The sequence below is a fragment of the Hibiscus syriacus genome, unplaced genomic scaffold (assembly GCF_006381635.1).
Source record: "Hibiscus syriacus cultivar Baekdansim isolate YM2019G1 unplaced genomic scaffold, ASM638163v2 tig00110007_pilon, whole genome shotgun sequence".
Taxonomy (NCBI): domain Eukaryota; kingdom Viridiplantae; phylum Streptophyta; class Magnoliopsida; order Malvales; family Malvaceae; genus Hibiscus; species Hibiscus syriacus.
The window spans coordinates 1245586-1257492 of record NW_024062559.1 but is presented as its reverse complement, the minus strand read 5'-3'; positions in this window follow the sequence as shown (position 1 = coordinate 1257492).

Genomic DNA, 11907 nt, shown 5'->3' with positions numbered 1-11907 from the left:
CACCAACAGAAGTGTAGTCTAGGTAGTTTTTGCAATGTCATACAAAAAAGATGGCCCCATGTTGTTCGCTCCTATTCATACCTGAATGCCAAGCCTCTTGATCATTTCCTCATGAGAGGAGAAGGCTATGTTGGTCCTTGTAAGAGAAGGGTATGGTATTCGAATGTATCTTTTGGGGTAAGGTCAAGGGTCCTTGTTTTATCAGTTCTGATCTTGTCACTTTGTCAAAGATCTATAACTCTGATTTTTTGAAAGAGCTTTGAATCCAATTGACACTTCAAAATTTCAAGATTGAAATTTCCTCATTGATCATAACCTTAGAAGGTAGTATTTTATTTAAGATATTCGATTGTCAAGTGACTTACAAACCTTTTAACAAAAAGAGAAAGAAAAGAAATTTAAACAAGACAATATGCGAGTGCATAAAAAGTTCCTAGTGGCTGCAATGATTCTTTGGTTTACATCATAATGCCCCATCATTCCTCAAATGTCCATGTCCCTAAATTAATTAAATTCTAAACCTTGCACTTCAATGCCCCATAATTCTCAGTAGTATGCCATGAGCTTCTCATGTGGTAGCTATATACTGCATTAACATCATAGCCTTCAAGAAATGGGGGTTCTTTTAGTTTAGACTAAACTGGAGTCACGAGATTCTTCGCAACTAGTAATGAGAGCAGTTCTTCATATGTCACTGGAATTTCACCAATATAAGTCTTCTCTCGGGTCATTCTATAAGGTTTGGTCTCATGATTAGTTGAATAAGATCTCATTGTATTGACCTCAACTCCTTTCGCAACGTTAGTACTATCGAAACCTCTTATCCTGCCATTCTTGATAGCTATTTCGATCATTTCTCCACACATGACTACATCAGAGAAATTTTTAGTGGCATCCCCTATCATGTGATTAATAAAGTATTGATGAATAAAGTAGTGAACTCTCTTTCATTCACTGGTGGATGCACTTGGGAAGCAACATCCCTCCATCGTTGCGAATATTTTCGAAAGCTCTTGTTGCACTTCATCTCCATGTTTTGCAACGTTGTTCGATTAGGGGCCATATCAGTCATGTGAATTTATTGACCCAAAAAAGCTTGAGCTAAGTCTTTCCAAGAAGGACTTGAGTACGTTTTAGCTGGTTATACCATTTAAGTATGTACATATAAACTGTCTTGAAAATAGTGTATCAAAAACTTCTCATTCTCCACATAGCCAGTCATCCGACAACAGTACATGGTGATGTGGGATGAAGGACATGTGGTCTCATTTTACTTCTCGAAATCTGGAACTTTGAACTTTGGTGGTAGAACCATATCGGGGACCAAACTTAGCTCTTTGGCATCCAATCCATAGAATGACTAGACCCTCTCCCTAGATTTTATCACCTCATTTATATTTTTTAGTATTTGGGTAAACTTGTTTTTCCATCTAATTCATTTAGGTCAAGGACCTCATTATCAGTACAAAAAATACCTGGCTTTAACCTAGAAGTAGCAGGACAATCAAAGGGGAATTAAGCACCATCCTGATATTGTGGGTTCTCAACAGTGAAGCAGACCGGTGATCAGATTCCTTGATGTTCAGAGGTGTGCTCAAGAATGCGAACAGATGTAAAACCTAGAGCATGTGAATTGAAAGGACAACCTATTTTGGTAACGGATTATCCTGTTGAGTCGGAACCAAAACTGACCAAAGGTAAGGGTATCAGTGAGAACATCCAGAAGGAATATTGTTTGCAAAAATATGAAGCTTAGATTCGTCATTTAAGGAGTGAAAATGATAAATAAAGTAGATAAATGGAAGCCATGTGGGATGGTTTTCGAAGGATCAGTCAAGCCTTTAAATTTTTTGGTATAGGAAATGTCCCAGAGGAGTGGATAACAGGGGTCGCTAAACTGAATAATGACGCTAAATAATGGAGAAAGAATTGCAAGATACATGAAGGTCGAGTTGAGAATTTTCTCATGATTTACAGTTTGGAGAAAAAATGTGCAATACAGTTGTTGATTATTTGGGAAGATATCAAGCCAAAAATCAGATGTTGAATAGGTTCATTGCCAATATGGAAATTTTATATCAACGCCACAAACGGGAAAATGACGCTGAGCTAGAAGCCACTAGAGCCAAAAACAAGAAGTTGATGAAGATTGTGGATGATTGTGGAGATCTTATCCAAGAACTTCATAACCACAAGGACTTTATTATAATGAAAATTCAACAGCAGTGTCTACAGCTCCGAGAATTGAAACTCAAGATAGAGGAGAAAAGAACAATGTCATGAAAAAAACTATGACCCAAGCAAGCAATGTGGCTCACAAATTGGTTGATTTAGTTGGCTTTGCAAGAGAATTGAAACACATTGACAACTCAACCCCCAGCGTGAGTGGAAGTTAAATTGGCTTTTGAAGGAGATAGAAAAGTTAGGAGTGAAAGCTATCAATTATATGTAAAGTTTGTTTGATGTACCAAAACCTTTGTGTTCAATGAAAATTGTTTTAAGATGGTCACTCTGGAATGTACCTTTTGTATTTGCATTTGGCATTTGCATTTGAATTACATGTATTTATTTAAGCATTTTACATGCATTAGTTATGAAAACATGGAAATAAATTATGAGAGGTTATGTGACAGTAATACCAAGATCATTCATTCATACTACTCCTCACTGCTATGAATAAACAAATGGAGCAATTTTATGAGAAATCGTAAGATCAGTTACAAGAGCAGTTAGCCGGGTTATAACAAGATATGAGGAATCATGCATCGGGTTCTCTGCAAGGTGTATCAAATCAAATAATCCAGGTGCTGGCAACTAAGGCTGTTGATAAAGAAAAAATCACTGATAAAGGATACTAGTCTCATCAGACTAATACGTTGAGAATGATAACCTACCCTGGAGCATCTAACTCAAACCTAGGGAAGAGCCTCGTTAATTATGAGCAATTTGAAGACAAATTCAAGTGGTTGAATGAAACCATTAAAGATATGAAGGTTGTTAATGCATCTCACAAAGAGTTAGAAGCTAGAGATTTCATTTTAGTCCCTGATTTGGTAATCCCAGATGAATTTAGGGTGCCTAATTTTGAGAAATATGTGGCACTAGTTGTCCTTTAATTTATCTAAAGATGTTTTGTAGAAAGATTGATCATTACTTCCATGATAGTCTTGTTGGGCCAGCTATAGTATGGTATAGCCATTTGAACAAAGGGCATATCAAGACATGGGTCAACCTAGCTGATGCTTTTCTAGGGAAATATCAATATGTTAAAGGTTTAGCTCCAAAACATCAAGACTTTCAAATGATAAGGATGAAAGCTACTAAAATTTTTAAAGATTATGCCCTAAGATGGAGAGCAAAAGTAGTACAAGTTCAACCTCATTTGTTAAAAGAAGAAATTTCACATATGTTTCATGATTCTCTTCCAGCTCCTTTCTTTGAGTTGATGATGGGAAAGTCGATGAATGACTTCAAGGATCTTATGATAGCTGGTGAGTTAATTGAAGATGAAATCAGCAAAAAAAATTGAAAGTCACTTCTAAAAGCCCAATCGATAAAAAGGGAAAAGCTGATGAGGTGAATGAATGCCACATCCAGAGCTCCCATTACCGTAAAAGAAAATGAGTAGCAAGTTGCTCGAGTCGTCCAAGAAAAGTCCCACGATCGAAAATACTTTAAAGGTGTTTGAAACTTCTATCTTAGATTTGTACCCCCATTTGATTAAATGTTAATACCTCACACCAAGGCCAATGAAATTGCAACCAAACCCTTCTACTCATAATTATGATCCAGATAGTGTCTGTGATTTCCACTTTGGGGCATTCTACAGGGAATCGTAGGCTGTTGTTCAAGGAGATAGAGATGCTTGTTGAAAATGGAACATTGACATAAGAATTAGTGGAACAATGGATGACAAGCTCGAGTAGGGCATCAGAGCTTACCCCAGAATTGAGTTAAATGCCACTGTATCAGATAAATAATGGGGGCATCCTAATTATGCAAAAATCATTTCATTTCATCATGAAGATTTATTCCATTTGCAGTATATTGTTTGAATTTGTTTTTCATCATTTCTCAGTTTTTTGTAAAGATGTTTAAATGAATTTATGCTACTTTAAAGATAGTGATCATTGAATCAAATTTAAACCTTGAAATTCTTGAATATCAACTGAATTAAAAAATCTTTAAATGATCGGAGTTATAGATCTTTGACAAAGTGACAAGAGTGAAAAATGATAAAAAAAGGACCTTTGACCTTACCCCAGAAGATACGCTCAAACACCATACCCTTCTATTGCATAGACTGATATAGCCTTCTCCTCTTATAAGGAAATGAGTAATAGGCTTTGTATTTAGGTATGCATAGGAGCGGTCAACATGGGGCATCTTTTGTGTATGATGTTACAAAACAGAATAGACCACACTTTTGCTGATGACGTTCAATGATGATTATGATCTTTACAGATGGAATAATTGAGTAGATGAGTCTAGTTTAGGTCTGTTGTTTGGAAATTTAACTCTAAGGATGAGATTTTATTGACTTTCAGCACCTAGACTATAACAGGTTCTTCTTGAAAAGCTTAAGAAATTGGATCCATATACCCAGATTACAATATTATATGTATAGGTTTAGCTGTCCCTCTAGAGAATTGGTTAAACACTCCGACTTTATGGATATAATTCAGCTAGCCTGATAAAGCTGATTATATTATATATACAATAAAGCTTGAATTGTCCCTCTAGAGCAATTGGTTAAACACCCCGGCTTCATGGATAAGATTTATCTAGCCTGATAAAGACAAATTATAATAAAACTGATTTTCAGCTAACCAAACCATGTCAAATTTATCTAAATAAGGAGTTTCTGTAAAGATGGACTAAGGGAGTTAAGGAACACCTGTTATAGACAAATTTACACGAGCACTCAGGAATTTCATTTTTATTGATATTTATGCATTGCCTTTGTTAGAGGAGTCAACAAGCTTGAACAAATGGAAGATTTTAGAGAACTGAAATAGAATTGTTCTAGAAAGTCTAGTAATTGATTATGCTAGTTACGTCATTTTGTCCGCATCCGTTTAAAATACCAAGCCAAGAAAGAAGGGCATGTCACAATGTTCACAAGGATCAAGAAAGAAATGAAATTTTGCTGGTCGAAACCTTAGAAAATATGAAGCCAACCTGAATCCAACCCATCAATTTTTTACTCTTGTCAAAGAGTTATAACTTTGAAAAAATTAAAGGGCTATTGATTCTTTTGATATTCTTTGAACACATGTTTATGATTTGATTTGATTGTGAGCCTGAATTAAGGAGCAATTTTTTTATAAATTTTTTTCATTCTTTGATCCCTAAAATAAAAAACATTTTCAAACAAGATAGTCTTAAATGTGAAAGGTCTTTGAAGCTGGTGAGGTTCATTCTGCCTCTATTGAAGAAAGAATAAACTATGCTAGAATAATGAAACATTCCACATTATTAAAAGAAAGTGGTCCGAGAGATTAGAAGGAATGAAGAATAAAACTTGTAACATTTCATTGAGACGTTGTTAGTAACCCGTCAAGAAGAAGATTATATCATTATTCGGAAGGGGAACATATCCTAGCTTGTATAAAAATGCAAGACATTTTGTTAGAATAATTGATCATTTCTTAAGTGTTTGTGGCAACATGAAGAGAAGTCAAGCTATTTGACAATACTATTGTTTAATGACACCAGATTGAGACCATTCAAAATTAAGATATTATGGGCACGAAGGAAGCCAAGAGTACCCACATTGGGGCATGGCCAGAAACCCAAATCATGTTGAGATGACAAGATTCAGACCAAGAATACTTTGAGAATGAGTCTTACAACTTGATGTGTTAGGGGCAAACCTTGAATATTGAGTAGAGCTTAACTTGTAGAGGAAGTCAGTCAAGTATAAATCAACAGAAGAGTCTCAGAAAAATAACTCTGACAGTGTAATTGAGTAAAGGACAGAAATGGGCATTAGGGTCATATTTCTGACCATAGCAATAATTCAAGAAAGAAAACACTTCCTCTGAAATGAATACAGAAAACAAAGACAAAGATAGAAGAAGATCATATGGCTCTTGAAAAATGCAAGTTGGAAATTATGAGTTGTTACCCTGATATATAAAGCAACCCCTAAGAAGAAGTGATCAAGTGGAAGAAGATCGAGTTCAACACTTTGGAGTCAAGTGAAGATTGAATCAACATTTATGAATTCATAAAACATCATTTGCATAAAAGAAAATGCATTACATTTAATTGCATTTGCATTTAAACACATGGATTTTACATGTTTTCAAGTGAAAAGAGAAGATTCATGATGTCAAAAGCCCGATAAGTTAAAATAAAGATTTGAGGACCATCATATGTAGGAGAGAAAAAATAAAGATTCTCGTGTATAGAGAAGCAAATCAATCGATTAAAATGACTTGCACACATGAGATTGGGGCAAGTCAATCTTAAGCCTTCACAAAAGAGTAGTGAAGCAAATCCATTAGAAAGCCTTCACGGAAGAGTAGTGAAGCAAGCCATCTTAAGCCTTCACCAAAGAGAAGTGAAGCAAATCAATCTTAAGCCTTCACCGAAGAGTAATAAAGAAAATCAATCTTAAACCTTCACTGAGAGTAGTGAAGCAAAGCCATCAGTAAGCCTTCCGAGCATGATGATTAAATCCTCCGGGTCATATGTCAGGCTTCCGAGCAAGATGATAATGTTAGAGTATGCCGAACGACCAATCATATGATGATTATAATAATACTTTTATTTACCGATTTTATTGAATAAAAGCATTACCGCTATTATTTTCATTTATATATATGAGTTTAACATAAACTGGAAGATAATAAAGTCCATATAATGACATAATTGTTATTATTAAAAGATACCTAGTCAAGTATTATTATGGGCATGGAAAATAATAATACGCTTAAGACTAACATGTTATTGATTGATGACAACGAGTTGTCATTGACATAGAGATGTCAGAATTGATACATGATTATATTGTTAGAGAACAGTGTATTGGATTGACTGACCATGAGCATATGTCTTGGATTATTATGTGACAGTCATAACATTGCTCATGGTGATGACTATATGTATGATCCTCATACTTGAGATCAATACTATCCCAGCATATATTGTTGTATTTTTTAATGCGGCTAAAAAAGCTTCGTAACTGGTTGCTCTATAAAGACTGTTATTGAATATATCTTAATATATGTAGTGGGTGTATATGATTAAGATAGGATTTGTCCTTCCTACATAATAGGAAATATATCACAGGCCACTTCATTGAGTAAGACTAGAAATGCATGGCCATGCTCGAATAAGTTGATATAAGATATCATAAACTATTTGTTAATTACAGTCTACTCTAGATATCAAAAAACAATAGATGGGCTATACAAGTGTAACTATTTCAAGACTTGTGCCTATTCTAGATATAAAGGACATAAGGATGTAATACATAAAAGAGTTAATCACCAATATAATATGTCGAATCATATTTTCTTGTAACTTAACCGTACACAATATGTAGTTATCCAAAACTGCATCTATAAGGACTTAACCTAGGCCGAACGGGCATAGAAGCCAACTTAATGGAGCACCTTGGGTCCATAAGGTCTTACCTTTGCCGAAGTGTAGGAGCCTACCTGAGGGGAGTGCCCTTAGTCACATAAGGACTTACCCACTGAACAAAGAAAAAGAGCCACACTAAGGGTGTGCCTTAGGGTCCATAATGTCTTACCACCAGGCGCATTAGACCCAGTAGCCCACCTAAGGATCGCCTTAGGTCCATAAGGAATTACCAGCTTGATCGGAGTTGAACTTGCAAAGGCTTAATACTAGATCCCAGAGTACCTCGAATAAAAATAATTTTTAGACAGTAAACAGTGGTAGCAAGAAATAACAGTTCAAACATATATTTTTTTGGTGTAAAAATAGTAACCAAAGAACATGTTTCAGACAAGCATTATTTAAAATTCAATAAATCATGAATCTGGCTAAAAATCAAATAAATCATGCGGTAGTCAAATAAACAGTACATTCCAAATCAAAGAAAACAATCAGGTGCACATAATATTTCAGACATATATTTTAAACATTTATATGGGACACAAGGAACACACCTCGCTTAAAAGATCGGTCTGGGAGGTTTACTGAGTACAATCTTTGTTACAATCTACAGAAGTACACGGACCTAGATTAAATCAGAACATAGTTACTAACGGAGTAATATTCTAAACATATTATTAAAAAGGTGTATCAAACTAACGGGTAATATCGGGCTCACGCGTACGAGCGGATCGATAGGAACAACTTTGATTTTGAGCTTTCAATCTTTTCTCATGAATTTATACCATCTCTATCAAGATCTCGATTCCAAATAATTTCCCTCACCATGAAAATAACTGCTTAGAATCTAAATAATAATTTGGGGACCTAATTGGTAAAACTAAAAACTTATGGAGCCATTATAATATTTAATTACTAAAATCATGGACTAAATCGAATTAATTTAAATTATTTAGCTAAACATAAAATTATGTAAACACTTAAGGACAAGGTTAAATTCTCGCCAATTTTGAGATATGTCATTCCCATTGTCAAGAAGAACATCTTCACCGTTCAGATCCTCCCATCGACATCAGGATCATTGAAAAATCAAAATATACCCACGACCCTTTTCTATTTATTTCCTTATTTTCATTTATTGTTTGGTGGTCATCTCAAGGTGGTTTGGTTGCAGGTGATGATGTAGTGACGAAAGAAGGTTCCAACGTCGGTCAATCAACACTGTTGTCAGAGAGGAGATTATCGAGAGTGGTTGTCAGATGATTCATGATCGTTGATGGGTTCGATGTTGGTTGGGTTTATCAATATTTGGTCGAGTTTCCATACCGGTGCACTGTTCTGGTGAACCAAGAGGATGGATTCAAGGGTTGGATTATTGAAGAGTTAAAATATATATTTTTTTGTCCATGGGTTCTTCAGTTCCCTAGAAAATTTCAACACCCCGTTTAAAATTGAATCTAATCAAAATATCTTTAAGTGTGTGGTTCTCAAATTTTTATATTATAATATTAATAATAATTAAAAATTCACATCAATCCCAAATGAATTTTCATGTGAATTCTAGAATCACATAAAACCAAGGAAGGTAAAATTATCCTTAAAGCCCCTCAACTTCTCAATATTTCTAATGCACCCTACATTTTAATTAAACTTTTACTTTAAACCTTCATATTAAAAAAACTAACCCCTAGGTTGGGTTGTGACAACATCAACGATCGTCTAAAGAACCTATATTGTAGGTGTAACACTCTCATATTGGTGCGGGTGACCTGGTCCAACCCTAAGTGTCACATTATGGCCACCAGACCGACCCATAGTAAAAATCTAGGAAAATAATTAAAATTTTTGGTAATCAATTTTAAATCATAAAATAATTTATAGATAAAATACAAGTTCATAAAATCATTTATATATTAAAATAAAATCCTCCAATATCGAGTAGTAAAACAAGTTTCAAACTCGAATATAAAACATAATACAACCTACATGCCCCTCTCTAAATACATGCACCGTATTCCGCAAGCAACGCCAGTGGAACTCCTTTACTGATGTTAGTGAAAGCACAAGATCAAACTCTTTAACCTAAAATGGCAAGTAACAGAGTGAGCTTTGGAAAGCTCAATAATACAGAACTACCAGATGAATGCAATAGGCTATCGGGTATAAGGTAAAGCCTAATTTCTTACCAGGACAGTCATCATCAGATTCTAGCAGTGAATTTAGATTCCATTAGCTAAGTCTTCAGTTACAAAAAAAAATTATGGTCTGAAGGAAGTATTCAGAGAGACATATTCAGAAGATTAAAATGGGGAGTCTAGTGTGTTCCAACAAAACCAAGAAATGTATATATATCCTTTAAAAACATTAGTAGTTTAAAACATATTTTAAAACCACAGTAATACCCTCTAACCGAACACTGATATGTAGTTCCCCAGAACTGCATCCATAAGGACTTACCCTAGGCCCATTAGGTGTAGGTGCCAACCTAAGGGAGCACCTTTGGTCTATAAGGTCTTACCCTAGCCGAAGCATAGGTGCTCACCTTAGGGGTGTGCCCTGGCCCAAAAGGACTTACTTATTGCACACAGTAAAGGAGCCACCCTAATGGAGTACCTTAAGGTCTATAAGGTCTTACCACTTGGCCCATTGGGACCATGATCCCACCCAAGGGTCGCCTTAAGTCTATAAAGGAATTACTAGTTGATCGGTGTTGAACCTATGTAAGGAATTACCTGCTTGATCAGAACTGAACCTGCAATAAGGAATTATCAGCTGATCGATGCTAAACCTATATAAGGAATTACCAACTTGATTAAAACTGAACCTGCAGACTTCATACTAGTTCCCAGTGTACCCCAAAGAAAAACATTTTTTAGACAGTAATAGTGAATATTTATTTTTTAGTAAAAATAGTAAACAAAGAATACATATCATGTAGCTATAGTTCATAAATAGTAAATCAATACTTCAGTAAATCTGTAATTTCAGAAAATCACATTCTAAAACAAGTAAAATAATTATATGGCACATAAGGAACACACTAGAGGATTCAATTATTTTCCGGAGGTACTTAGCAATTATCAAGCGGGGGAAACACGAAACTTCTACAAACTGATTGAATTTCATAAACAATATCCTTATAAAAAGGAAGTTTGATAGATAGCGGATTCATAAGTCATTCGAGAAGTGATTTATCAAAATCATATAGTATTCAGATTTTTTTCAGAGGCACTAAGTAATCAAGAATGTATTCAGAATCTTTTACATCAGAGTTATTGAAGATCTATATATAACATGTGTGTTTCCATTATTCAAGCAAATTGGAGTATTTTAGACATTGTAATTTATGATGGATTCTTAGTAACCTAATCCAATAAGGCTAAAACAATAGTTTGCATTATTCCAAATTTATACTGAATTATCATGATTTCGAGTCAAATAGTACTAAAATATCTCCACCCTGTAAAACTTGTCAATATTTCAGACTATATACTTTATGAATAATCACTTCTTAATATTGATTACATTGGTTGAACTGGTCTCTTTCAAATCACCACTGAACGAACTAGAGGAGACAATCATGTATTCGATGGTATAATACATTTCTGTGGTGTATCGGTATCAAGAATACTCAGCATACTTGAGTTATGCTCCATAACCTTTAGGGATGATACAATATAAGTTTATTGGTATTTCTAGAATTTATCCAAAGACATTCACTTATTCCAAGTTGTTAGGATATTTGGGTCACTTCAACACCCGAGGTTACTTCAGTTATCTTAGAGTTCAAGGTATTATAATCCTTTTCGAGTTTAGGGGTATTTTAGTCATTTGAATATCAGAGGTTAATTTAGTTATTTCTCAGCTCGATGATATTTCAGTAATTCTTTTCAATCCAAACATATGTACTTTTTCTTGTAATTGGTCAGGTATGTCCTTTCTGGATTATTTTTCACCTTCAGGGGCAATCTTGGTCTTTTTACAATAAAAGGGCATTTTTGTAATTTTACTCCATAGAGTATTTTTGTAATTTCTTAACCAAGTATTCCCCGCATTTAACCTTTACAAAATTAATCAGAATTTTGGATCCCAGGTCAATTTATTTACTAAATAATCTATTAACTTAGAATTATTTTCGATTGGTCTACCAATTTCTTTTGCGAGCCGTCTGAGTCTTGTACAGTGTTCAGCCTATATTCAATATTTAGTTTGAGTCCAATGATAATTAAATACACCTAATTTACCAATCATTTTCATTCATACATTTACCAATTATCAAAGAGTTCCGAAAATCATAGAAAATGTAGTAGAGTA